At 40.3% G+C, this 26,764-nt stretch overlaps 1 protein-coding gene across 1 annotated transcript in view; it reads right to left on the bottom strand.

Moving 5' to 3' along the window:
• LOC126280670 (uncharacterized) overlaps nt 1-8,430 on the bottom strand; it is a 283,317-nt gene extending 274,887 nt beyond the window's left edge. Inside the window, exon 1 of the mRNA XM_049979787.1 lies at nt 8,375-8,430. The gene's annotated coding sequence lies outside the window, so the exon portion shown is untranslated. The remainder of the gene's footprint in view (nt 1-8,374) is intronic.
• Between the last annotated feature and the right edge of the window lie 18,334 nt (nt 8,431-26,764).

The following is a 26,764-nucleotide window of genomic DNA, read 5'->3' on the forward strand; positions in this document are numbered from 1 at the left end:
CCTAGTTTAAAGCTGCTTCTTAAAAGTTTATAAATAGGCCTACTCGGGATTGTTTACGTCCACCATCGAGAGTCTCCCAGTTCAGTTTCTGCAGAATCTCTGTGACACTTTCTCACGGATCGAACAAATCTGTGACCATTCCTGGTGCCCTTCTCTGTAATTGTTAAATATCCTCTGTTAGTAATATTTAGTACAGATCCCACACACTTAAGCAGTATCACAATCACAAGTGATTTGTAAGCAATCTGTTCTGTACTGATTGCATTTTCCCAGTACTCTATCCATTACGTGAAGTCTGCTAACTGCTTTAACCACGACTGAGCCTAATTGATCATTTCATTTCATATCCCTACCACGTGTTACACCCAGCTATCTGTACGAGTGGACAGATTCCAACCGAGCTTCGTCGATACTATAGTCACAGGATCCTTCGATTTTTCATTTTGTGTAGCGCACAATTTTACATTTCTGAATATTTAAAGGAAGTTGTTAATCTTTAAACAAATTTGGAATCTTTTCATTTTCAGACTGAATATTTATGCAGCTTCTTTCAGATAGTACTTCATAATAGATCACTGTATGATCTGCAATAAGTCTGAAACTACTACTGATTTGTCTGCATGGTCATTAATATACAATATGAACAGCAAGGGTCCCAACACACTTCCCTGGATCACAACTTAAGCTACCTCTACATCTGTCGATGACTCTCTATTTAAGATTTATCTTTACTTGATTATAACCATATGGCAAAATGATCGAATGTTTCGTTCAGAAATAAATGCACTGTACTGTATGGATTGCTTTCATTCAATTGCTCCCGTAGCCTGATTTCACTCGAAAAATTACTGAATGGTCCAACCGATACGTACAGCTGTAGCCTACTGAATCGATTTATTTCTGTAAAATATGTGGGAGTATGCGTGCGGAACGATTTGAAGTGGAATGATCATATAAAATTAATTGTTGGTAAGGTGGGTTCCAGGTTGAGATTCATTGGGAGAGTCCTTAGAAAATCTAGTCCATCAACAAAGGAGGTGGCTTACAAAACACTCGTTCGATCTATACTTGAGTATTGCTCATCAATGTGGGATCTGTACCAGATCGGGTTGTCGGAGGAGATAGAAAAGATCCAAAGAAGAGCGGCACGTATCGTCACAGGGTTATTTGGTAAGCGTGATAGCGTTACTTGACATGTTTAGCAAACTCAAGTGGCAAGCTCTGCAAGAGAGGCGCTCTGCATCGCGGTGTAGCTTGCTGTCCAGGTTTCGATAAGGTACGTTTCTGGATGAGGTATCGAATATATTGCTTCCCCTACTTATACCTCCCGAGGAGATCAAGAATGTAAAACGAGAGAGATTCGAGCGCGCACGGAGGCATTCCGGCAGTCGTTCTTCCCGCGAACCATACGCGACTGGAACAGGAAAGGGCGGTAATGACAGTGGCACGTAAAGTGCCCTCCGCCAAACGCCGTTGGGTGGCTTTCGGAGTAAAGATGTAGATGTAGATGTAGATTTCCATTGATAGTTCCCTCAGATTGGTTTCACTCAAAAGAATAAATGAATAATTCAGCAGACACGTGAAACTACAACCGAGTAAGTCGACCATTTTCTAACAACAAACTGAATCGCTGTTTACATTCGATTGTTACGTAAGGGTTATTGTTATTATTATGCTTAAAGTGGTATTCTAACATGTTTAATGTTGAATGAGAGTCCGTCATCATCATGACATTAGGTTCTGACATTACTGTTGCATATCGTAAGTGCCTCAAAGATTGCATCATTATTGTTGCTACAGGCGCAAGTTCATTTGATTCAACTTGCAGGTTTTTACATGAATGAAAGCATAGTCAGTAGCATGATCAAATTTTGAACTGCCCGGTATAGAAACATCATATTTGTGCATCTAGGCCCTAGTTCAGTAGTTTCCGATATTTCTGAGGCCCGTTACCCCTAAGTGCAATCGATCTGCTCTCCCAACTCAACGTCATCAATATTAATGCCTGACGAAACTTCGGACTGAAAAAGAATTTTCTTTGTAACGTTTTTTTATTTTTAATAAAGATGAAAGATAAATATTTAGTTTTATAAGTTTTTTTTATTAAACCACACACTATGGAGTCAATGAGAATGGTACCACATATTTCTAACAACTTTTTTTTATATAGAATGATGAAGCAGTTTCAGTGCATCGTGAGTACTACCAAGAGAAAGGTACTGGTAACACTTACTTCTAATATAAAATAGTGAAGCAATTCGCAGTGCATCGTGAGTACTACCTACAACTGCTTCTCAGAAAAGAAAGCTAACCAACTATTCTGAGGGTAGACACTTGTTACAAAACATACTTCCTCTGCACCGCTACTCTCCCTAGCGACTGAAGCTTCACCCACACCTTGCACCCCCATTTAAAATAAACAAATTTAAAATGTGTACGCTATACTTATTGTTTGTAAATCACTCGATGACTTGACTCCTGACTCCTTACTCCTTAACCGGAAGAAATTGGAAGTCTTCAGACTGCTTTTTGTATAACTATTGCCACTAATGATAAAATAATAATAATAATAATAATAATTATTATTATTATTATTATTATTATTATGAAGTGTAGGCCCTACAGTTGTGTACTAGTCATTACAGAATCACTGTTGTGTTGTGTTGTCAGTAAGTTCAATTATATGTTTCTAAGTGAATGAGACACCTATAAATGAAAACCACCTAAATGTAAGTACCAGTAATACATTTCTTATGGAGCTGAACACCAGAAGATTCAATGTTAATGTTAAACTACACATAGGCAATGAAATGGTAATAAAAGATTACAGTGTAAAACTCATTAATTTAACCATTCAAAGCAATCTGAAGTGGGACATGTATGTTGACTCTCCAGCTTGAAGCTATCTAAGGATATTTTTGCAATCAGTACGATTATCTAGTTTTGCAAAGACTGTTGTCCTAAAGATTGCACACTATGCCTTATTTTAATCACACCTGCACTACAGAATGGAAATTTGGGGAGCAACACACAAAGTAAATCTAAATAAGCTACTGGTTTTTCAGGAAAGAGCTACAGGAATCATCTGTGGAACCAAATATAAGGAACCATGCTGTGGCTTGTTTTCAAAAACTGGTGTGATCATAGTAAACATGTACAAGAAATTTACTGTTAGCAGTAACTGTTTATTTATCTCCACGACGCGTTTCAAAGTTTTAAACCTCCATCGCCAGGTAATTTACATTTGTTAGTATGACTTGTGTGTGTGTGTGTGTGTGTGTGTGTGTGTGTGTGTGTGTGTGTGTGTGTTACGTTACGATTTTTTGGAGGAACTTATGGCACTGTCTAGTGGAGATACAATACACTATTTCAGAACATGGTGTTAGGTTTCTTTTGCCAAAAAACTAAACGTATATCTGACAGTAAAAATAAAATAAATAAAGCAGAGTACATTTAGTGGTCACAGGTTCCTTTCACTGTCGTAACACATCACATGTCTATTGTCATATTTTGTTGACAAATATGGCATCTGGAAACTATGAGGTGCATATAGCAGATGAGAAACATTATCACAAATTACAAAGACTATACGAGGGTAGCCCACAAAGTAAATTCCGTTTCTATTTCTATCCACGCCACGAGCACAGTTCCGAGCATGCGCGACAGTTATTCTGACTCAAGGAGGAGATATGTCCGCCATTTTCAGATCTCTGCCGCCGACGTGAGCTTTGTAGTGCTTCTTTCTAATGTCAGCGGTAATTAAAAATGCCGCCGCGCGTGAAATCAGATCTGTGATTCGTTTTCTAAATGCAAAGAAAGTTAAACAAAAGGAAATTCATCGACAAATCTGCAAAATGCTGTGAGTGATTCAATGGTTAGAAAATAGGTCAGGCTGAAGGACGTGATCAAGTGCACCATAAGGAACGAAGTGGACGCCCGTTTGTGGTTACTGATGAACTGGTCCACACAATTGAAGAGAAGATGCCCTTGCTATGGAAGTTCCGCAGATCTTACGATCACTAATTCATGTAACTGTTATTGAAAAACTGAAATTTCGAAAACTTTTCTCACGCTGAGTACCCAAAATTCTTACTTAACAACACAAAAAACATTGGATGGGCAGTTCAGTTTTTGACACGCTACAATGAAGAAGGCGATGGTTTTCTTTCTCGGATAGTCACAGGGGATGAAACTTGGGTATCGTATGACACGCCTGAAACAAAAATCAGTGGAATGGAGGCACACTTCATCCCCAACGAAGGTTAAGCCTAAGCAAATCTTGACACCTCGAAAAGTCATGTGCACCGTTTTTTGGAACAGAAAAGGCATTTTGCTGATTGATTTCGTACCATGAGGCCAAACAATCAATGAACATGGCTACAGCGAGACCATTAAGAAATTGCGCTGCGCAATACAGAACAAGTGCCGAGGATTACTGTCAAAAGGTGATGTTTTTTTTTTTTCACGATAATTTCCGACCTCACACGGCGAATGTGACCAAACAACTCTTATGAGAATTTCACGGGGACGCGTTTTATCATCGTCCGTACAGCCAGGACCTCGCTCCTAGCGACTTTCATCTCTTCTTAAACATCATATCTGTCCCTGGTGGTCAACACTTCAACGATGATGACGAGCTGAAAGAATATATTACCACATGGTTGAATACACCAATGGCAACCTTCTATTAAGAAGGGATACAGAAACTTGTGCTACGCTATGACAAGTGCTTATAAAATTTCGGAAGTTATGTAGAAAAGTAGTTTAACAGTTGCAGATTTTTGTAGAATAAACATTTTTTCTGTATCTGCACACGTTTGTTTTATATAACCAAACGGAACTTACTTTGTGAACATACCTCGTACATCATAACAACGTTATTACAGAATAAGTTAAGGATTTTTGGAGAAATTGGTTTTGAGGTGTTGATTAAGTGCGTTGGAATAAATGTTTCAGGTGGTATATAAATCCAGTTTTGACAAGTTTGTATAGCTTAAATTTCATGTGTATTTACATAATCGAATGACATCTTATCTGTTAAATGTAATGAACAGTGAAGATAACAGTTAACTTGTTTCATTTAAGGCCAATAACAGTCATGGTAAAGTCTAACCTAAAATGTTTGCATTTAAAGTAAACATGTACTTTGTGAAAACCATATCGCTTGTTTAAAGACTGCACTCCATCAGTACAACATCAGAAATAAATAAAAAATTTATATCAGCAGCCAGAGAATACCTCTGTATGGAAACGGTCCATTCGGGATGGAATGCCCAGTATAGTTACGACTCTTCTCACAGTGAACCTTAGATTCCAGGTTAAGAAATTCATTTCACAAAACCTCTACACATTAAAAAAAATATCCTATTTGCATAAAGAACTAAAAGTGCTTTGAAAAAAATATGTAAATTGCAGCATACTATTTATTTGTAATTATCATATATTAAAAAATGACGTATTCAGAAGGCTGTATTATTGTGTTATGTATCAAGAACTGTAATGTTTACCATTTTTTAAACATATGAAACGAATCATTTCATGCTGAATAAAGTATTCTGATTATTAATATTATTATTATTACAACGTGGAAACTACCTAAAACTCGAAGGAGACATATTCACTAAATATTTCAGCATATGTGCCCATATGTCACACTTTTACTGTCAAACATGTATGGTACATAATACAAAGTATGCATATACTGGGCGGATTATATGTGGAAGATATACTCACAAGTTGCAACTTCCACCACATTGTGTTGCCCGTTAATGCCCGTATTAGAAAAAAAAGCCATTTTTAGTAACTTATGTAATCAGTAAAGCTGTTTTACGAGATAGTGATAGCTGTAAAGATCTTTACAAAATAATTAAGTTTCGTGAACGAAACACAATCGAAACCCTTTGTTTCTACCACTTAAAAATTTCATTGTACCTCTGAGGCGGTATTATCCCCATGTTGGGAACCACTGTGATAGTTCATATACGGAAAAATGCTAATGTAATCAGGTGCGGCCACTGCTGTAAAGGAACCATTTCAAATTCACAGACTTTATCCACAAAAACAGTTGTGACAGGATTACTGTTACTGACTGCGACCACAGTGAGAGTTTAATTTCTATACATTCTTGTTCTAGTGATGGAAGTTACTTCTTTATCCAGCAGCTGCTCATTAGGCCTTGAGCAAATAATTTATTTTTCCTTTACTGAGGAAGAGCACTGTCTGAACATAAATTTCTCTAATCGATATTTGCTGTGTAAAACGAACGGTCCCACGTTCGGTAGGCACCGACCTCATCACAGTGAATACCGGTGCCCATCAAGATTTATGTTTATCAATGTGTAAGAGATGTGTTTCTGATGACGACCCGTAGCATTAACACCTACAGTCAGAGTATGGTCTGACTAATGACTTGGACATCACAATCAGTTTGAGGACCTAGAGAGCATATGTGACTCCTCAGTTTGCTTAAAGGTCACAGTAGATGTAGAGGACTTCAAACCACAGAATTAAGACAAATACCGGTATCGTTTTCGTAGATTATGGAGGCTTCGATGAGTATCCCTCCCGCTCACAGGCGTCTACATTGGGTGGAGGATCAAGGTAAAAACTTTTTCCTTGCTCCCTCTCCGAATGTGGAGTACAGAGTTTTTATTCATTACAGAATCGTCACACGCTTCCAGAAGTGATTTCCCGTGATTGTGCTAACCCTTTCGGTTAGCCAATTGTAGCATTACGCGACTGATAAAAATAGTGTTACATCCAAAATCATTTTAATAATACAAAAGGTGTACTTGAAGGTAATCATGAAATCGAGCTGACCTTTTAAGTGCTGAAGTGTTTTACAGATATAGAGTGAATTAACATCAATTCTCAACGGAAAAAGTTTTTTACGTCGCCTGTTTAAAAAAAAAACTTGTGGCATAAAACGTCTCAACACCTGATCATTTCATTTATATCAAAAAGGGAAATTTTATAGTTTTACTACACCCCTCCCCCGTCCGCCATGGAGAAGCTCCTGTGAACGCCAACGCTCTCAATGAGAATATCTTATTTTAATTTCCAGTTTTTGCTCCCTTAATAATATCCTTCCTGTAAAGCGCTAATAAAGAACAGAAGCGTTTACGCTAACGAGGTTTCCAATCAAATTTCACTGCCAGTTCGTTATCACACGCTATACTTTAATCAAACGATACGCTTGATTTACAAAAAATTACGGTCATATACGACAGTTACACATGTTCCACCCAATTTCTTCCAGAGCTCCGGTAGGCCTAATATTCGGACCTATTAGGCTATGACGAATCTCACTGTCACCAGCTCTGTACTTTATGCTAGACGGTACATGCTATAAGAAAACAGCGTCGCACCGAGCGAGGTGGCGCAGTGGTTAGCACACTGGACTCGCATTCGGGAGGACGACGGTTCAATCCCGTCTCCAGCCATCATGATTTAGGTTTTCCGTGATTTCCCTAAATCGTTTCAGGCAAATGCCGGGATGGTTCCTTTGAAAAGACATGGCCGATTTCCTTCCCCATCCTTCCCTAACCCGAGCTTGCGCTATCGATGGGACGTTAAACAACACTAACCTAACCTAACCAAAACAGCGTCAACGACTTTTTCGATGTAAAAACCAGCTTCAACAGGCTCAAGATAATAGCGTGTACTTCTCTGAGATGATCATTAATTAGGCATTTCCCATGGTGAGGAAATAACGATTGAGTTAAATGTAAAATAGTAAATCTCTCTCGCCACCGGTTAATCTGTAATCGAGTAAACATGGTGTAAGTCTTAACTGTTCTGAATTTATTGTAGAAATGCATCAAATAATTGCTGTAAAATTTCAGAACGCGTTGCAAAAGTGATTAATTACAGTGAAATTATTCTGTTGGAAAAGCAAGTTAGTTATCCAGAATAGAAAAATTTAGAGTGCTTTTGGTACGTAATGTGTCACGAATGACCAGTAAATACAATGAAGGCAAATAAACACTGAGATGTAACCGACAATTTTCCTATTGGACACGTAAAATCACTGTCTTATCAATATACGGTGATAAGGTAGAGTACCAATATATGGATTAGCACTCTCATACCACAGAACGCCGTTTTTGCAAATGCTTCAGCCGTGTTTTTCAAGAACACGTCGATGAACACACTTAGGATGATGAAAGAGCAGTTGTCTGTTCTGCTGAGATTAAAATACGAACAAAACTATTGGTACACTCACATTCTTACGTAGATCTTACTATTTTCGTGATTCTATAAAAGTATTACTGAATAATCGGTTGCCCTCCAACAAATAACAAAATAAATACGTATACTGTGCCAAATACAATTCTCATTTTGTACCAAACGGTTAACTGAAAACACTACTTACCCTCCTCACATTTCCCAGTTGTTAGTGCATGCAAGCGTGTTCAAAGTGATACCTGTAGCAATGACGAGTATCGTTGCTCTCTTGTTCAAGAAACGTGTGAGAAAATCTGAGCTCTCTGAATGTTTGGGAAGTTATGTACAAATTCAGGCCCTAGCGATAGCTGAACTGTCGACTTTAGCACAGAAGCTTCAATAATGAAACTAATGTGATGATGTGAGATGATAACAATGTATGTTTTGTTATTAATAAGTTTTGAATTATTCCGTTCCGTGTTTGGAACCAAAGACACTTATGCGATAGGAAGGGTTGTCTTCTGAGATGAAAACTTTGCTGTTACCGAGTTGTGAATTACGCAGATCTTACCGAGTTTCCGACTAAAGATGCTTTTGTAATAGGAGAGGTTCCTTTCTGTTTTCTTTTTGTTTGAATTACCAGGAACGCAGCTTGATGACCGGCGCGAGCTGAGTTTTCTCCACTGCTTTCCACGCCATTAAACAAACGAAACATTTATGAGTTGATGACAAGAGATTTGTATCGTCATGTCGATAGGAACGCTCTAAACATTGTAGAATTATATGTTTCGTATGTGATTCATATTTCAAACTAAACAATTACAACGGATGTTATGCTCACGCTACCAAATATACGTACGTATGGTCAGATAGAGAATAGATGGATGAATTTATTTTATCGTGTACCATGTACCGTGTAACATATTGCAGCAAAGCACATAACACAAATTCGTAACTTTTGTTGTTTTTCCGGCGCCTGATAAAATGATAACGAGATACGACGCCGAAATATTGTAGCATTCGGCTGATAGCCCGTGGTGACTTCTGCCGTACAAATATTAGGCCTACCAACTACTCGTATTTTTTCCCAGAATGAATTTCAGAGACATTGTTTCGCTCCATGTTTGGTTCTAAGGAGATAAAGTACATATTGGTTATGCAGTTATTCAAATCCCGTCAAATTATTAAGAATATTCAACAATACCGCGTTGTCATTTTTAACAAATTACTTTACTTCTATATAACATGCGTCAGTCTTCTGACTGGCTTGATGCTGTCCACCACAAATTCCTCTCCTATGCCAACCTCATCGTCTCAGAGTGCCACTTGCAACCTGCGTCCTCAAGTATTTGCTGCATGAATTCCAAACTCTGTCTTCCTCTACAGTTTTTGTCCTCTACAGCTCCCTCTGGTACCATGGAAATCACTCCCCGATGTCCTAACAGATGTCCTATCATCCTGCCCCTACTACTTTTCAGTGTTTTCTACATATTCCTTTCCTCTCCGATTCTGCGCAGAACCTCCTCTTCCTTACCTCATCAGTCCACCTAATTTCAACATTGGTCTGCAGCACCACATTTCCAATGCTTCGATTCTCTTCTGTTCCAGTTTACCCACAATCCATGTTTCACTGCCGTACAATGTTGTGCTCCAAATGCACATTCTTAGAAACTTCTCCCTCAGTTAAGGCCTATGTTTGATAGAAGTAGAGTTCCCTTGGGCACGAATGCCCTTTTTGCCATTGCTAGTCTTCTCTTGATATTCTCCTTGCTCCGTCCGTCATTGGTTATTTTACTGCCTAGGTAGTAGGATTCCTTAACTTCATCTACTTCGTGACCATCATTCGTAATATTAAGTTTCTCGTTGTTCCTATTTCTGCCACTTCTCATTACTTCGTCTTTTTTCGATTTGCTCTCAATCCACCCTCTGTACTCATTAGACTGTACTTTCAATTCAGCAGATCATGCAATTCTTCTTCACTTTCACTCGCGCAATGTCATCAGCGAATCGTATCACTGATATCCATTCACCTTAAATTTTAATACCACTCCTGACCCTTTCTTTTATTTCCATCATTGCTTCTTCGCTGTACAGATTGAACAGCAGGGGCGAAAGACTGCAGCCCTGTCTTATATCCAGTTTACTCCGAACACTTCTTTCTTAGTTTCCACTGTTGTTATTCCCTCTTGGCTCCTGTACATGTTGTATATTACTTGTCTTTGCCTATAGCTTACCCCTATTTTTCCCAGAATTTCGAACATCTTACACCATTTTACATTGTCGAAAGCTTTTTCCAGATCGACAAATTCTATGAACGTGTCTTGGTTTTTCTTTAGTCTTGCTTCCATTATCAGCCGCAATGTCAGAATTGCCTCTCTGGTGACTTTACGTTTCCTAAGGCCAAACCGATCGTCATCTAATACATCTTCAATTTTCTTTTCCATTCTTCTGAATATTATTCTTGTCAGCAACTTGGATTCATGAGCTGTTGAGTTGATTCTGCTATAATACTCGCACCTTTCAGCTCTTGCAGTCTTCGGAATTGTGTGAGTAAAGTCCGACGATACGTCACCAGGCTAATACATTCTACTCAAAAACAAGAATAGTCATTTTGTTGCTACTTACCCCAGTGACTTTAGAGATTCTGATAGAATGTTGTCTATTCCTTCTGCCTTATTTGATCTAAAGTCCTCCAAAGCTCTCTTAATTTCTGATTCTAACACTGGAGCCCTTATTTCTTCTGTGATGAATCCCGTTTCCTCTTCTGTCACAGCAGACAAATCATCCACCTCAGAGACCTTCAATGTACTCTTTCCACCTATCCGCTCTCTCCTCTGCGTTTATCAGTCGAATACCCGTTGCACTCTTAATGTTACCACCCTTGATTTTAATTTCACCGAAGGTTATTTTGACTTTCCTATATACTGAGTCAATCCTGTCTTTTTTTATTTCTTCGCATTTTTCATGCAGCCATTTCGCCTTAGCTTCCTTGCATTTCCTATTTATTTCATTCCTCAGCACTTGTATTTCTGTATTCCTGAATTTCCCGAAACATTTTTGTACTTCCTTCCTTCATCGATCAACTGAAGTATTTCTTTTGTTACCAATGGTTGCTTCGCAGCTGCCTTGCTTGTACCTATGTTTTTTTTCCATCTTCTGTGATTGCCATTATTAGAGATGTCCATTCCTTTTCAACTGTACCGGCTACGGAGCTATTCCTTATTGCTGTATCTATAGCCCTAGAGAACTACAAGTGTGTCACGTTGCTCCTCAGCACTTCTGTATCCAAGTTCTTTGGGTATTGATTCTTCCTGACTGATCTTTTAAACTTTAGCCTACTCTTCATCACTACAACATTGTGCTCTGAGTCTGTATCTACTCCTGCGTAGACCTTACAATCCATGATCTGATTTCGGAATTTCTGACTCACCCATGGTGCAGTCTGACTGAAATCTTTCCGTATCACCCGGTCTTTTCCAAGTACGCCAAGTATACTCTTGAACAGAGTATTCGTTATTACTAGCTAAAATTTATTGCAGAACTCAATTAGTCTTTCTCCTTTCTCAGTTCTTGTTCCAAGTCCATATTCTCCTGCAACCTTTCTTTCCACTCGTTTCCCTACAACTCCTTTCCAGACCCCCATGACTATTAGATTTTCGTCTCCCTGTGCATACTGTATTACCCTTTCAATATTCTCATACACTTTTTCTATCTCTTCATCTTCAGCTGGCGACGTCGGCATGTGTACCTGAACTATCGTTGCCGGTGTTGGTTTGCTGTCGATTCTGGCAAGAACAACCCTATCACTGAACTGTTCACAGTGACACACCCTCTGCCCTACCTTCCTATTCATAACGAATCCTGCTCCCGTTGATATTACTCGATACTCATTTGACCAGAAATCCTTGTCTTCTTTCTATTTCACTACACTGACCCCTACTACATCAAGCTGAGCCTTTGCGTTTCCCATTTGAGATTTTCTAACTTCCCTACGACAGTCAAGCTTCTGACATTCTACACCCCGACTCGTAGAGCGTTATACTTTCGTTGGTCATTCAGTCTTTTTCTTATGGCCACCCCAGCTTTGCAGTTCCCTCCAGGAGATCCGAATGGGGGACTATTCCGGACTCTTTTGGCAATGGTGAGATCACATGACACTTTTTCAATTACCGACCACATGTCCTGTGAATACACGTTGTGTGTCTTTAATACAGTGGTTTCCATTGCCTTCTGCATACTCACGCCGGTGATCATTGCTGATTATTCCGCCTTTTGGGGGCCGTTTCACACCCCCAGGGCCAGTGAGTGTCCTGAACATCCGTCCGCTCCTCCGCCCTCTTTGTCAAGGTCGTTGGTAGACTAAGGGCGATTTCTTATGCCGGACGTCTTCTGATTATTAATCAAAAATTAAGCCGTGTCTGGTATCGAACCCGGGACTGAGCACGCTTTGATTATTAATCAAAGACACTACCTCTAGAAGAATTTTATTTCGCTAAATGAAGCGATAACACATTCTACATATTTTGAATTTTGAACCACTATGTCTTCAACATAATCAACATCACTCACGACACTGAGTTTCACGCCAGTATAGACGCATCAGGAGTTTATAATGGTTATATTTTCATAACGCAAATGGATAGTTACGGAATTTCAGCACTCGGAATGTTACCCACGCTAAGAGTCAACCACATTGGCGGGCTGTCAGAATGAAACTTAGTACACACGAAAGATGTTTGGCAATGAGGTTTGACTCTTCAACCTTACACAGCTCACTGTACTTAACTAGCCTCGAAAACAAATTACGAGTTTTGTAATGTCCCGGTTATAGTGACCTTATTAATTTACTGAACTAGTCAATCGATCAGTGGAATTGTGTGGAGATGTCGTTTCACATAAAGGCAGCTGAGGAAAGATAATAACTATTCTATATCCAATCATAGCAACAACAAAAAAGTTGCAGAAAAAGCGACTAAACAACTCGACGCCACTTTGTGCACCATTACCGGTGGAACCGGTAACTAACACGCAAGGGGCATGACGCAAACGAGCTAGCAGCCAACGAGAACATGAACTCACCGCCCGTAGACTGGGTTTATTTAAAATATTAACGGAGTCCTCTTTCGTACTTAGTCTTGTAAAGACATACGTCCCAAGCTCGAACTGATATCTAATGGACTTAATTGTAATTTGTGAGCCAATTCAAGTTAGGGAATAGTAACGGTACACTGTTGTATAAATACGAGAAAATATGCTGATGTGTATATAAAAGGACTTTGAAGTTTTGAATTTACAGAAATTAAGACGAATTGTTCCTACCTGTCTGAACGCAGAACTGGTAATGAACATTCTTAATAGGGAGTTGAAGATCTTTCTCTCATGAGAACAACAAGCCGCTAAATTTGTGGAAGATTGTTGTTTGGCAGTTTTGGATGAGTTTTGACACTACTAGCTATAGGCGCTATCATCATTGGACCCTCAGTACCCATTTAGGTTTTAATTAATTTCATGTAATCAGAACCGAAGGCAGAAGAGCAGTTCGCTTCCACCATATACGCACAATGACTACAGTTTCGTTATTGTATTTGCTATCCTTCCTGGTAGGTCCGTTGTTGTTTTCTATCTACATAAATGATCTTTTGGGTAGAGTGGATAGCAATGTGCGGCTGTTTGCTGATGATGCTGTGGTGTACGGAAGATGTCGTCGTTGAGTGACTGTAGGAGGATAAAAGATGACTCGGACAGGATTTGTGACTGGTGTAAAGAATGGCAGCTAACTCTAAATATAGATAAATGTAAATTAATGTGGATGTGTGTGATGTCCTTAGGTTAGTTAGGTTTAAGTAGTTCTAAGTTCTAGGGGACTGATGACCACAGATGTTAAGTCCCATAGTGCTCAGAGCCATTTTTTGTAAATTAATGCAGATGAATGGGAAAAAGAATCCTGTAATGTTTGAATACTCCATTAGTAGTGTAGCGCTTGACACAGTCACGACGATTAAAATTTGGGCGTAACACTGCAGAGCGATAAAAGTGGGACAAACACGTAATGGCAGTTGTGGGGAAGGCGGATAATCGTCTTCGGTTCATTGGTAGAATGTTGGGAAGATGTGGTTCATCTGTAAAGGAGACCTATTCTTGAGTACTGCTCGAGCGTTTGGCATCCCTATCAGGTCGGATTGACGGAGGACGTAGAAGCAATTCAGAGGCGGGCTTCTAGATTTGTTACTGGTAGGTCTGATCATCACGCGAGTGTTACGGAAATGCTTCAGGAACTCGGGTGGGAGTCTCTAGAGTTACAGAACCAGCATTTGAGGCTGACTGAGTACAATTTTACTGCTGCCAACTTACATTTCGTGGAAAGACCACAAAGATAAGTTAAGAGAGATTAGGGCTCGTACAGAGGCATATAGTCATTTTTCCCTTGTTCTGTTTGGGAGTGGAACAGGGAGAGAAGATGCTAATTGTGGTACGAGGTACCCTCCGCCACGCACCGTATGGTGGATTGCGGAGTATGTATGTACTGTAGTTTTTAACGCTTGTGACGTGTTCACAGTTTTTCGCAGTGTCATTTGGCCATACTGACACGGCATAATGCAGCGTCAGTTCAGCAGGCGTCAAGATATCTGTGGGGAGTGACGGAGTGATCCGTCGCCGTTGTATGCGCATGGCGGTTTGGTTTCCGGACGGCGCGGGGCCGGCTGTCCCACTTCCCACGAAATGTGTGTCACCTCGGCTCCCAGCAGCCGCGCGGCCCAGTTTCTCAGCCGGCACTGTGGCAGACGCCGCGATCGCTCCTTTGAAAATCTGCTGACGCTACGGTAGCGCCGGCGGCCGCACTTGGAAGGAGACCGGTGCTCGCGCCCTCTGGACAGGACTGCTGCGTCGGACCAGTGAAGGCAGCTCGCAACATAAAACATCTGGCACACAGGCTACCTGCATCAGCTGCTTTCTTGTTATATCTTAGAAAGCGGAAGATCGCCCTCTTCAGGCACAGACTGTAATTTGGGAAATATTTTTATTGTATCGGCGTTGTTTCAGGTACTGTGTTTTGGCTCGTAAAATTACAAATTTTTGCGAAATTGTCCACATGTTAAAATGTGCTTGACCACAACTCAAGTCAAAGTTGGACTTCCAAGTTTGTTTGCGTGGCCATGCTCCGTAGCAAGCATAGAAATACTTATTTTGTAAATGGTCACAGAGGATGACCACGCAAAGACATTTGTTATTCATGCCATGCCAGGTATTTCCAAGTGGTCTATACCAGAAATTCAGAAGACTTCATCTTTTTTCTTCTTTCTTTCTTTTGCTTGTGCCGTTTTTCCCGCGTATACGCAGGTTCGGCATGGTTAATCGGATGTGGCAATGTTAGTTGCCGCCACCCCAAACCCCCTGGGAAGGAATTAGTGTACCTCAACTGTATGTGACTAGTGTACTCCACGGAATAGTGCGAAAGTGTTCAGATGTCTGTGAGCCGTGTAACTGAGGCGGGACGTGGGGACCAGCCCGTTATTCACCGCCTAAAAACCACATCCAGGCTGGCCGGCACACCGGCCCTCGTCGTTCATCCGCCAGCTGGATTCGATCTGGGGCCGGAGCGCCTCCCTAAGTCCAGGAAGCAGCTCGTTAGCGTGTTCGGCCAACCTGGCGGGTAAATTCAGAAGACTTCATTTGAACACCCATAAAACCATACAACACATAAAATTTAACAACATATGCAACTGTAACTATCTTGTACCTAAATAGATCATTGTAAAGATTAAAACAGTTCACTCAGTGCCCAAAAAGCAATGCATGCTGCTCAGAAAATGTGGTTAAAATACGAAACCAGAACCTGTATACTCTATAAAAAAAATGAGCTAAATTATGAGTTGTATAAGACACATTTACAACTCTCACACACCATTAATAACATGACAGTTTTCTCCCACCTGGACAACAAGGTCGAAAAGAACAGAAAAACTGCTGCACAAGGACTGGAAACAGTTTGTAGAAGAATGATCAAGCAACTCAAAAACCTCCAGTGACAACACAATACCTTTACACCCAACCAAGAAAAACCCACACGCAAATTCTACCCAAGGTTAGTGAACCTTCCTGACACACAGTTAAACAGTAAAGAATGACAGCTGTTGGAGAAAGGACTAAAATACCTTGTAAATTCATAAATAGATGAAGATTACTTAGAGAATCTAAATACAGAAGCAGTGAGTGGGAAGATAGGAATGAAAACAACAGTGTCAACATTGCAATAACTAGAGAACTATTAAAAAAAGAGATCCAGAATACAATAACATTTATAAAAACACAACAACACAAAACAAATAATCTGCAACCCTCAAAAAACTTAGGAGAAAACTTCAAAATGAATATTTTATCATTTGAAAAACAGACAAGGGGAGCACATCAATACTGATAGACAAGGAACACTACATAAAAAACACAAGAATTCATCTCACATATTAACCTTACAAAATTAAAATTAGACCCAACAAATAGATTCCAGGCAAATGTAAAAAACACTCTAAAATATTGACATCATACTGGATAACACAGAGAAAAGAAAGTTGACACAGATCAGTCCTACTGCACCTGTCTTCCGAAGCCAACCAAAAATCCACAAACCGAATCTTCCTGTGAGGCCAATACTGGATTTCAGAAAATCTCCCACATACAAGCTTGCAGGATACATGTTAAAATTACTGTCTGAAAATTTCAAAGAACAAGAAGGCAGAACCATTACAAACATTACACAGCTAATAAAAGAAATGAAAGATATTAAAATCTCAGCTACAGCAACACTCCTCTCATTTGATATAGAAAGTATGTATTCCAACATACCAGTACCAGAAACAATATAAATCATTGATAAGAACCTGAAAACATATAGTCAACTCCCCAATGAACATATTAAGAAAATACACACATTAATAAAGCTCATAAACACACCAAAGGAACTTCCAATTCATCAATGAATTTTATTTACAAGGAGATGGATTACTAATGGAGTCTGTAGTTTCAGGAGCCCTAGCAAATATTTTTGTAAATCACATTGAACAGATCATTTTCACAAAAATAGTAGCAAAGAATACAACATATTATATTGGTTCAGGTATATGGATGACATCCTTTACTCAATAGATGAACCACAAATAAAAATTGAAAAACTACACAGTGACATCAACAAGAAACAAAAACATATAAAATTCACAATTGAAAGAGAACAGAACAACCAAATTAATTTTATGGATACAGCAACCAAAAAACAAAACAATAAGCATATGTTTGAACTTTACTGTAAACCCACAGCTATGGACATTATCATTCCCCAATTGTCACACCACTCCCACTCACAAAAGCAAGCAGCACTTTGACACATACTCCATAGACTCAACACAGAATCAACAAAGAAAGCTACCACAAAGAACTGGATATAATAATGCATATAGCACAAAATAATAGTAACAATAATTACATTGTTACAAAGATAAACAACGAAATTAAAAGTAAAATAAAAGCAGAAAGCACCAAACCAGAGACAATAACACAACAGAACCAAACACAAGCACACAGTCCCATAACAACTACACATGATAATCAGAAAAAGACGAAAGAAAACACAATATGGTACACCACCAATAAAATCATCAACATTCTCAAAAGACAGGGAATAAATATAGCATTCACAAGAGACAGTTCTGTACAAAATACACCCCAAAACCGACAAAAAACAGATACATATTCCAGAAAGCACGTACATATCAACTACAGGGTAGCACCTGTGAAGGCAGATGCATAGGACAAACAGATAGAACATTTGATGTTAGATACAAAGAACACATGAGAGCCTGGAAATATGGGACAAACCACTCTACTTTTCAGGACACCTAGTAGAACATGACCACAAACCAACTGCTAGAGAAGATGACATGAAACTAATTAGGATCAACAATAAAAACACCTCCTAACCCTGCAAGAAAATTACCACATACAGAAAACCAAAGCAGAAAGGAAAACTCTGTTGAATGATCAAGCACACATGCCAGGCAATTCATTATTTACACTAACAGATAAAATAATAGAACAACACTCCAAAAAAAGATTAATACAATAACACCATTCAATATAATAAGAATACCACCCAATATCTTTACACTCATTTATCCATGAACCCCTCCACAGAATACTGAAACGAAAAGTGAAACCAGCTATCACAAAAGCTTTCAATCACTCGTTAACAGCTAGTACATTCATATTCAACAACATAAAATTCAAGCCACCAACCTCTCCCCCCCCCCCCCAAAAAAAAAAGAAAAATAACCACTCTTCAGCTCACTCTCTCTCTCTCATACACACACATGATATAAACATCATGAATAGAAGTTACTCTTAAATATATACTTCGTCAGGTTGACAACAAGTAAGTAAACACGCCAAAGAGGAGGAAACAAGTAATAGAGTTGCAATATTTACGGTGTTAAAAGCAGTATCCGACGAAATAGTTACATAGAGAGGCAAACGAACAATAGTACACCACAAAAAAGGAGAAATATGGTGAACAGGTCAGGGCGCAAAGTTGTGCTCATATGTGAGTAATAAAGTGGTAGTGCGACCTCCGGAACAGATGGGAGGAAAAACAGATCAGCAAATCGTAAGTAATTACCTTTTTACATAAAAAATAGCGGCGTGAACTGTTTAATAATCTAAAAATAACAAAACTGTATCGTTATAGATCTCACTGATGATGCCTTAGAACAAGAAAAAGATGAAACGCGTCTTTGATAAATAAATTAAGTGGCAGTAGGAAAAGGCGGTTTTATTTCCAATAGAAATATTTCTATGCTTGCTGTGGCGGATAGCCACGCAAACCAACTTGTTATTCACGCTATGCCAGGCGTTTCCATGTGGTCTATACCAGAAATTCAGAAGACTTCATCTGAACATCCATAGGCCTGAGTCTACTCTGATGTTGTCACTATCTTCTCTTTGGACGGCCTATATTTCTTTCACAGGCTGGTAATTTATTTCTTACGATTTTCGCAATTCTTCCTTCATTCATCCTGTCAATGTGTTCTTTCTATTCAGGATTTCTTTTAGTACCCACTTATTAATGGAGTGCACTTTACAACTTATTGTAATACTTTCTCTTCTTCCTCTATCTCTGTGCCGTCCTTGCAATCCTCCACTGAATTTTCTTTTACGTGGTCTCCTAAAGACCTTTAGTTTGTTATGTTCAGGTCTTGTCTCACTATTTTTTGTATGTTATTGTCTATACATCTTTTCCTATACATTTGATTTTCCAAATTGTATCATTTAAACACCCTGCTACTTCGTTTGCTTCTGCTACTTGTTCTCTAACTTCTTTTTCGACATTTGCACTTCTGGAACGATCAGTACTAAGGTATTTAAATGTCATTACCTGCTGAATAATTTTTCCATCTACTTATAGTTTTCATGTAATTGGTTCCACAGAAATGATCGCACATTTTGTTTTTTGGCGGCACATGTTTAATTATATGACAAAGTTTCTGGAGATTATATTCACTCTTTGCTACCAGAACCCTATCGTCATCATAACATTTATTGTTGGAATAAATATCTGCAATTGTTTTTATTAAGTTGGAAGGATGGTCTGATCGTAGAGCACATTTACCACATCTGCTAATTGAATCCTGTATGTCAATACAACAAAGAAAAGCTAGTTTTCTATATTCAAGGAACCTCTTTACAACCAGTCAAAAATGAACATTGCAACCATGCATGGCCTACTGGATTTAAGACCATACAGCTCCTCTGCAAGGGCTATTAGTTTTTTTATTTTAATTTCTGTTATTTTTGTTATTAGTTTAAAAACTAAACTGAGTAGCTTCATCCATCTATAAATGGACAGGTCTTTCTTATCTCCTTTTATTTAAATGAGAATAGTGATACACGTTCTTCATTGATTTGGAACTTTCTTGTGACTAAGAACATTGTGAACTAACTTAGTTAATTATTCAGTTACTGAGATTTTAAGTGTTGAAATTCGGAGAGCGTACATTCCAAGAGAAGTCGGGAAACATTGTCTCCAACTACATACAAATGACAAATTGCCTATTGGCTTCTGTCTTGGGTTCTTTGGCCAACGTTCGTTTGATGATTTTACTGACAGTTCGCCAGCACGAGTGGCTGGCATTGTCAAAGCTTCACCCTCCATTGGCTGTGGCGAACTGGAGTCGAGCTTTCTCTCTCACCTATTACTTTCCCCTCCTTGGGGAAGTGTATTGAGGAGTTTATAGACTGCTAGCTTTTACTCCACATTGCATGTTGTGTGTGTGTGATTATTTTGGATAGTTTTGGCTTTCTGTCTTTTTTGTGATGGTGTTCTGGTTGTGTCTTGTACTTGCCTGAGGTTGACGAGAAATTGGGAATTTTAAAGATTAAGGATTGGTATTAGGGCTTGGAGATTTTGGGATTTTTCTCTTCGACTTTGTCATCGAAGGTAGTCATACGGCTTTTGCGCTTATCGTGGGACATGTCATACTGACATAGGGAGTGGATGAGGTTATTACTATATCTGGAAGAGCTCTCACAGAAAGCCTTTGGCAGATCTTGGAATCTTTCTTTGAGGAGGGGGATTTCGGCAGCAGCATACAAGTCGTCTGTTGGAAACCTATGGTATAGATGCAGAGCCCTCCTGAGGGCACAGTTATGCAGCCTCTGGAGGTTGTCCAGATGCTGCTTCGCCACATACCTCCAGGCAGGACAGGCATATTCCATTAATGGACATATAGTGATTGGTATACATTCACCCCTATTGAGCAGGAGAGGGAGCTGTTGTGTTGAGGATTGGGTATCAGATGGACATTCAGGCACATACCTTCCTATCGACCTCGTCTATGTGGGGTATCCATGTTAGTCTCGAGTACAAGGTTATGCCAAGATACTTGGCGAATCTGCGTCGGGATCCATGTGGGTGAAGGTGAAGGTGAAAGGGGAGAGGGGGCATTGAGGGGGTTTGTGTCTCGTGAGCCTCCGGGTGATCAGCATGGCCTGTGTCTTTTCAGGGTTGATGGTGATGCGCCAGCGATGGGCCCAGGTTTCTGTATCATGTAAAGCCCTCTGTAGCCTATGAATGACTAGGTCCCCATTCGCATTACAAGTGTAAAAGGCTGTGTCTTCAGCATACTGTGCGGTGTGAACCAGGGGGGCTGTGGTGTTGTCCGCAGTGTACAGACTGTACAAAACGGGCTCCAGGACCTATCCCTGTGGCACCCCAGCACAAATACGCCTTTTGGTGGAGGTGGCTGTTTCTACCTTGACAGAGAAAGTTCTGTTTGTGGGATAGCTTTGAATTAACCTGGCTATGCTCCCAGAGAATCCCTGTCTTTTTAACTTGTATAATAGCCCCTTTATGTCATACTGAGTCAAAGGTTGGGGCTACATCAAGTAACACTATGTGGTTGAAGACCTCTGTGGCTGCTTCCACCAGTCTTATGATCTGTTGTGAGGTGGATTGCTTCTGTCGGAATCCGAATTGGAAATCCGGCACAAGTCGCTCGTTGGTGATGTCATCTCATATGGTTATTAGCAGAAGGCGCTCATATATCTGTTTGAGAGTTGGCAAGAGACTAATTGGCCTGGAGTACTGGGAATAAAGGGTCTTTCCACGCGTTACCAGTATCATGGGATACCACAGGGGCGACTAATCTTGTTGAAGACGTTCACGAGGTGTTCGATATGTAATAGGATGTCCAGAGCGGGTGACGTGGTCGGGGTAGAAGAAGGTGGCTGATTTTAGCAATCTTGCTCTTTATTGTTGGTTCTTCCAATACATTTTCTGGTAGCTCAGCCCCACCGCTCGTGTCGTGGCAGAGATGTGCTGATGTGCACAGCCCGGGCAACGCGATGCTGTGCTCGGTCAGCGGCTGCGCAAGCGGTAGGAAGTTAGCAGCACGAGGCCCGGCCTAGCTCGACTCCTGCAGACGCTGCAGCTCGTGATGACGCCAGGATTCGCCGGTGCAGCAGCAGGCAACGCCCTCCGCCGGCCGGTCGTCAGGGACAGCGTCACTGATGACGACGACGTAACTGCGACCGAACGCTCATTCAGTCGAACCGATGCAGACGCCCACCTCTGATGCCCTTAAATAGTGCAGACTGCTGCTGAATCCGCACGTTACGTGGCGCCGTGTTTATTAGAATGTTCTCGATGAGTTGGCTAATGCAACCGTGCTACACGCTGCCTGCTCCTGCATAAATCTGTTAATGCTGCTTTCTGGCTGTTGATGGCTGCCACGCACGTACACACATACCGACGCTCGTTGCATAACTGCATAACGCGCCGGCTAGCCTTCGTTCGCCGTCTGCTGTGAGGCTGGCGTATCGCGCACTGAAACACACTAAATCACAAGTTCGCACCATATTTCCTAAAAATAACCCCTTGTCCTCTACAATTCCTCCCTTGTACGAAAAGAATTCGTCCCCAGATTCAACCAAAAAGTCAAAACAACTACAGTTCACTCCACAAACACTACAAAATGCGATTGATTCACTATTTACACTGTGTTCATTCACTTCTGTCCTCAGTCTAATCTTTGTTCATAAACATTACTCAGTGCTCTTCTGCAGTGCCTTACAATTGTTCGGTGATTTTGTCTGGACCCTCAGGTTAAAGGTTGGAAGGGGTAGGATTTTGGCTACCTTCCTCTTGAGCTGATAGTACACTAATCCTATGACAAAAATAAAAATACAGGTGGTGGTTGATGATCCAATAACTAGTAAGCGTTGCTTATGCTCATTACAGTACTCATGCTCTTGTTCAAAAAGATGTTCCATAGTTGTACGTCCATCTTGAACTGCTAGCATCCAGTCCAAAGAGGCGAGCAAAGTCGGGTCTAATGTGCTATTCAAAAGATTGAGATTTTCTTTCGTGACGAATTGCACCGGTTGGTCGGGTACATAGATCAAAGTGCGTGTTAAGTTCACGATTGTCGCTCCAGTAATCACGGCTGGTAAACGGAAAGTTGACCCTGAAATGTCACACTGTATGCCATTAATTAACAGTCCCTGCCCCTGGAATTCTATTCTTTTCGTACTCCCTTGCTTACCCTGCTCGTAACAAACGCAAATAACGACTGTGTTTTCCATTACTGAAAATAGCCAATGTGGACCCATTTGCTGAAAGAACTGCACCGTGCCTGCTGCAATTTCCTTAGGGCACCCTGCGACTGGTTCTTGAGAGCAGAATAGAGAATACTCACAAGATTTGGGAACAGTGTGTAACAATTTCGCTGGGCAGATGGTAACTGGACCTGTTTGACAACGGAGCAAGTCTTGTGCACTGAGGAACACATGAGCTTGTCTGTTACGTGCCACTAACAGTATTTTCCGTATGGTTAATTTTACGAATTTCTGTAAAATTTCCCACTTCACTGGATACGTATGTAAGGTGTAACATTCAAATTTACAACCCTTACATGTTAATGGTATTATGATATGAATTCTCAGCAGGGTACCCTCCCGTGTTCTGGTAACAGTAGCCATTTTGTAGTACAGAGATAAGTGTTTGTCTGTTTATGTCGTCAGTAGCTCCAGGTATGCGGGCAATTCCAATTGAACTTTCCGTAATCCTTCCCGAAGTTGTTCTGAAGGTAGCAGTACCAGGGTTAGGTACCCGCGCATTGCGTGCAACAAAGCCTCCTGTAGTTCTGTGGCTTCTATGCATGCTTCCATAATACTATCAGCAAGACACCGGAGCAGCCTAGCGATTATCAGCTGTGAATTTGTGTTATCCAACCGGTACTTGATTATACCCATGTCGTGATTGGTTGTGTAGGCTGTGGCCTTAATGTGGGACATCAAGGTCGCTGCCAAAGCTCGCAAGTGGCGTGTATTATTAACTACATCTTTCTCCAAACTCTCTAATTGGGTTGAGTGAAGCTCTAGCATTCCCTGGTTGCTATTCACATTATCCTGTACCTGCCACAGCGTTTCATTAATACTTTTAATATCTTCCATGTCAGCGGTCCCAAAAAGAGTTTTTAAGATACGGCCACCTGCATCTAACCATCCTCTTTTCCTATGGACGTGCAGGATTAAGCCTGCAGCTTGCTGCAACTGAGCTTGTAAGCGTGCAAAAGCTGATTGTAATAGCTGATATTCCCCCTGTGTGTCATTAAACCTTGATTGATTAGCCACCATGGAATGAAGTTCATTAAATGTATCCTCTAATTTACAGATTTCGTCTTCAACCGCCCAAATATTACAGTCCACTCTTAAGGTCCATTGATGCCCGGACATAATTAAGTCCGCTCTTCGCGAGAACAAAACACCACTTGATATAGGTCGTACCTTGAAGGCTTCAGCTAAGTTGCAACAGTCAAACAGAACAACTATGCTGAGAGATAGTGCACACCTCCCCTCTTCCCTCTTCAGCGCAACCCTTGATGGTGGAACTGCTGGTCTTACCAGTACGTCACGCCTCCTGAGAAACAAAAGAAAAACAGCTCACATTAGCTCCTCCTTTTTATGTGTGGCCTAAGAGCATAATAGCATGTCTGATCGTTTCCACAATGAACTTGGTTCTCTTGTTTATGTACTCCTTTCTTATTCTTTTTCGTAGACTCACCTTCCTCTCCACTAAAAGTTACTGCAGACAATGAAGGAAGCTCCTCAAAATTCCCCTTGAAAGGCCTAATTCGGCTCACATGCACAATAGTAGAGTGAGTTGGAAGCTGTAATTTTACATTCACCGGCGATGTCATCTCGATCACCTGGAAAGGACCTTGATAATGGAATACAAATTTTTTCGCTTTGCCTTTTGGCACATACAGATTAGTCATCATCACCTATTGTCGAACTTGATATTTGGGTAAAGACACCTTTCTATTGAGAACTTTGTCCTGTCTCTCTAACGCTTTAGTGTTCATTTTTTTCACCTGCCACCAGATTGCTTACAACTTTGTGGATAAATCCTTAACAGCCGAAATATCGGTTTCTGGTGGGGTCTTGAGCAATTCAAAGGGAAATGGCATCTTACGACTGAACCGTACTTCATATGGAGACAATCCTGTACTTTCATGAACTTTTGAATTATACACCGCAGTTACAAATGCCAATAGGCTATCCAAATTGTTGTGTTACAAATTTACATAATATCTTAACATCTTAGCTATTGTATGATGAACTCTCTCGGTCCGACCCTTAGCCTGCTGGTGTAATGCGCATGTTCTCAATTTCTTTACATGCAACAACTTGCATAACTATTTCATCAAATCGGACATAAAGTTTGTCCCTTGATCTGTAATTATAGTTTCAGGTGTTCCGAATTTCAATATCCATTGATGTACCATGGCGTGAGCCACTGTTTCGGCTCGCTGGTCATAGACACATAGCGCGAAAAATGATCTATTATTGTTAAAACATAGCAATTACCCACTGGTGTTTTCACAAACAGTCCCAAGACGTCTTAGCCAAATAATTGAAAAGGTCTATCCGCTTCCAGTAGTCATTGCAACAAATTTTCTGATGACTCAATTCCACCCATTGAGCACACGGAATGCAATTCTTTACATACTGATCGACATCTTGCCTATGCGTTGACCACCAATAATTCTGTGCTACCCCCCTTTCCGTTGCTCTTTGATCTGAATGACCAGAAAACAGCCGTGCGGAATTAGCTGAGCAGTCTAAGGTGCTGCAGTCATGGACTGTGCAGCTGGTCCTGGCAGAGGTTCGAGTCCTCACTCAGGCATATGTGTGTGTGTTAGTCCTTAGGATAATTTAGGTTAAGTAGTGTGTAAGAATAGGGACTGATGACCTTAGCAGTTAAGTCCCATAAGATTTCACACACACACATTTTTTTTTAACCAGAAAACATTGAATCATGTGCTTGCCTTAAAATTTCGCTTCACAATTTTTCTGGTAGGACTATGCATGGACTGTTCCATGTTTTATGGTACAATATCCTGTCTTCCACAACGAACTGTCACTGCGAGATAAATCGTTGAAAATCTGTGTCGGCGGTTTGTGCTTCCTCCAATCGTTCTCATTTATTCCTGTGCATTCCATGGTGCATACTTTATGACTCAGACCATCTGCGTTTCCATGCAATTTACCCGGTCAATGAATCACTTCAAAATCGTACTCACAAAGACGCAAAGCCCACTTAGTTAATCTACTCATTTGGGTCGTTCAGCCTTAACAACCACTTAAGTGCTGCACGGTCAGTAATCACCTTGAAACATCGTCCATACAAATAACACCAGAAATAAGTTATTCCAAAAATTAATGCCAATAACTCCTTCTCGGTTGTTGAGTAATTTTTTTCTGATTTGTTTAGCTGTCTGGAAGCATATGCTAAGGGTGTTACTGCCCATCTATTTCTTGAGCTAGTAAAACCCCTGAAAGCAAAACTGCTAGAGTCACAAGATAATATAAACTGTTTATCAACATCTGCAAAAGCCAAGACCGGACTAAATGTTAACAAGTTTTTTAACTTTTGAAAAGCCTCTTCGCATTCTGCTGACCAGTGAAAGTTTGCTCCCTTCTTCAACAACTGCATGAGGGGCCTTGCAATTTCCGCAAATTTTGGAATATACCTCCTGTAAAAATTGGTGAG

Source organism: Schistocerca gregaria, chromosome 1, assembly GCF_023897955.1.
Source record: "Schistocerca gregaria isolate iqSchGreg1 chromosome 1, iqSchGreg1.2, whole genome shotgun sequence".
Lineage (NCBI taxonomy): Eukaryota > Metazoa > Arthropoda > Insecta > Orthoptera > Acrididae > Schistocerca > Schistocerca gregaria.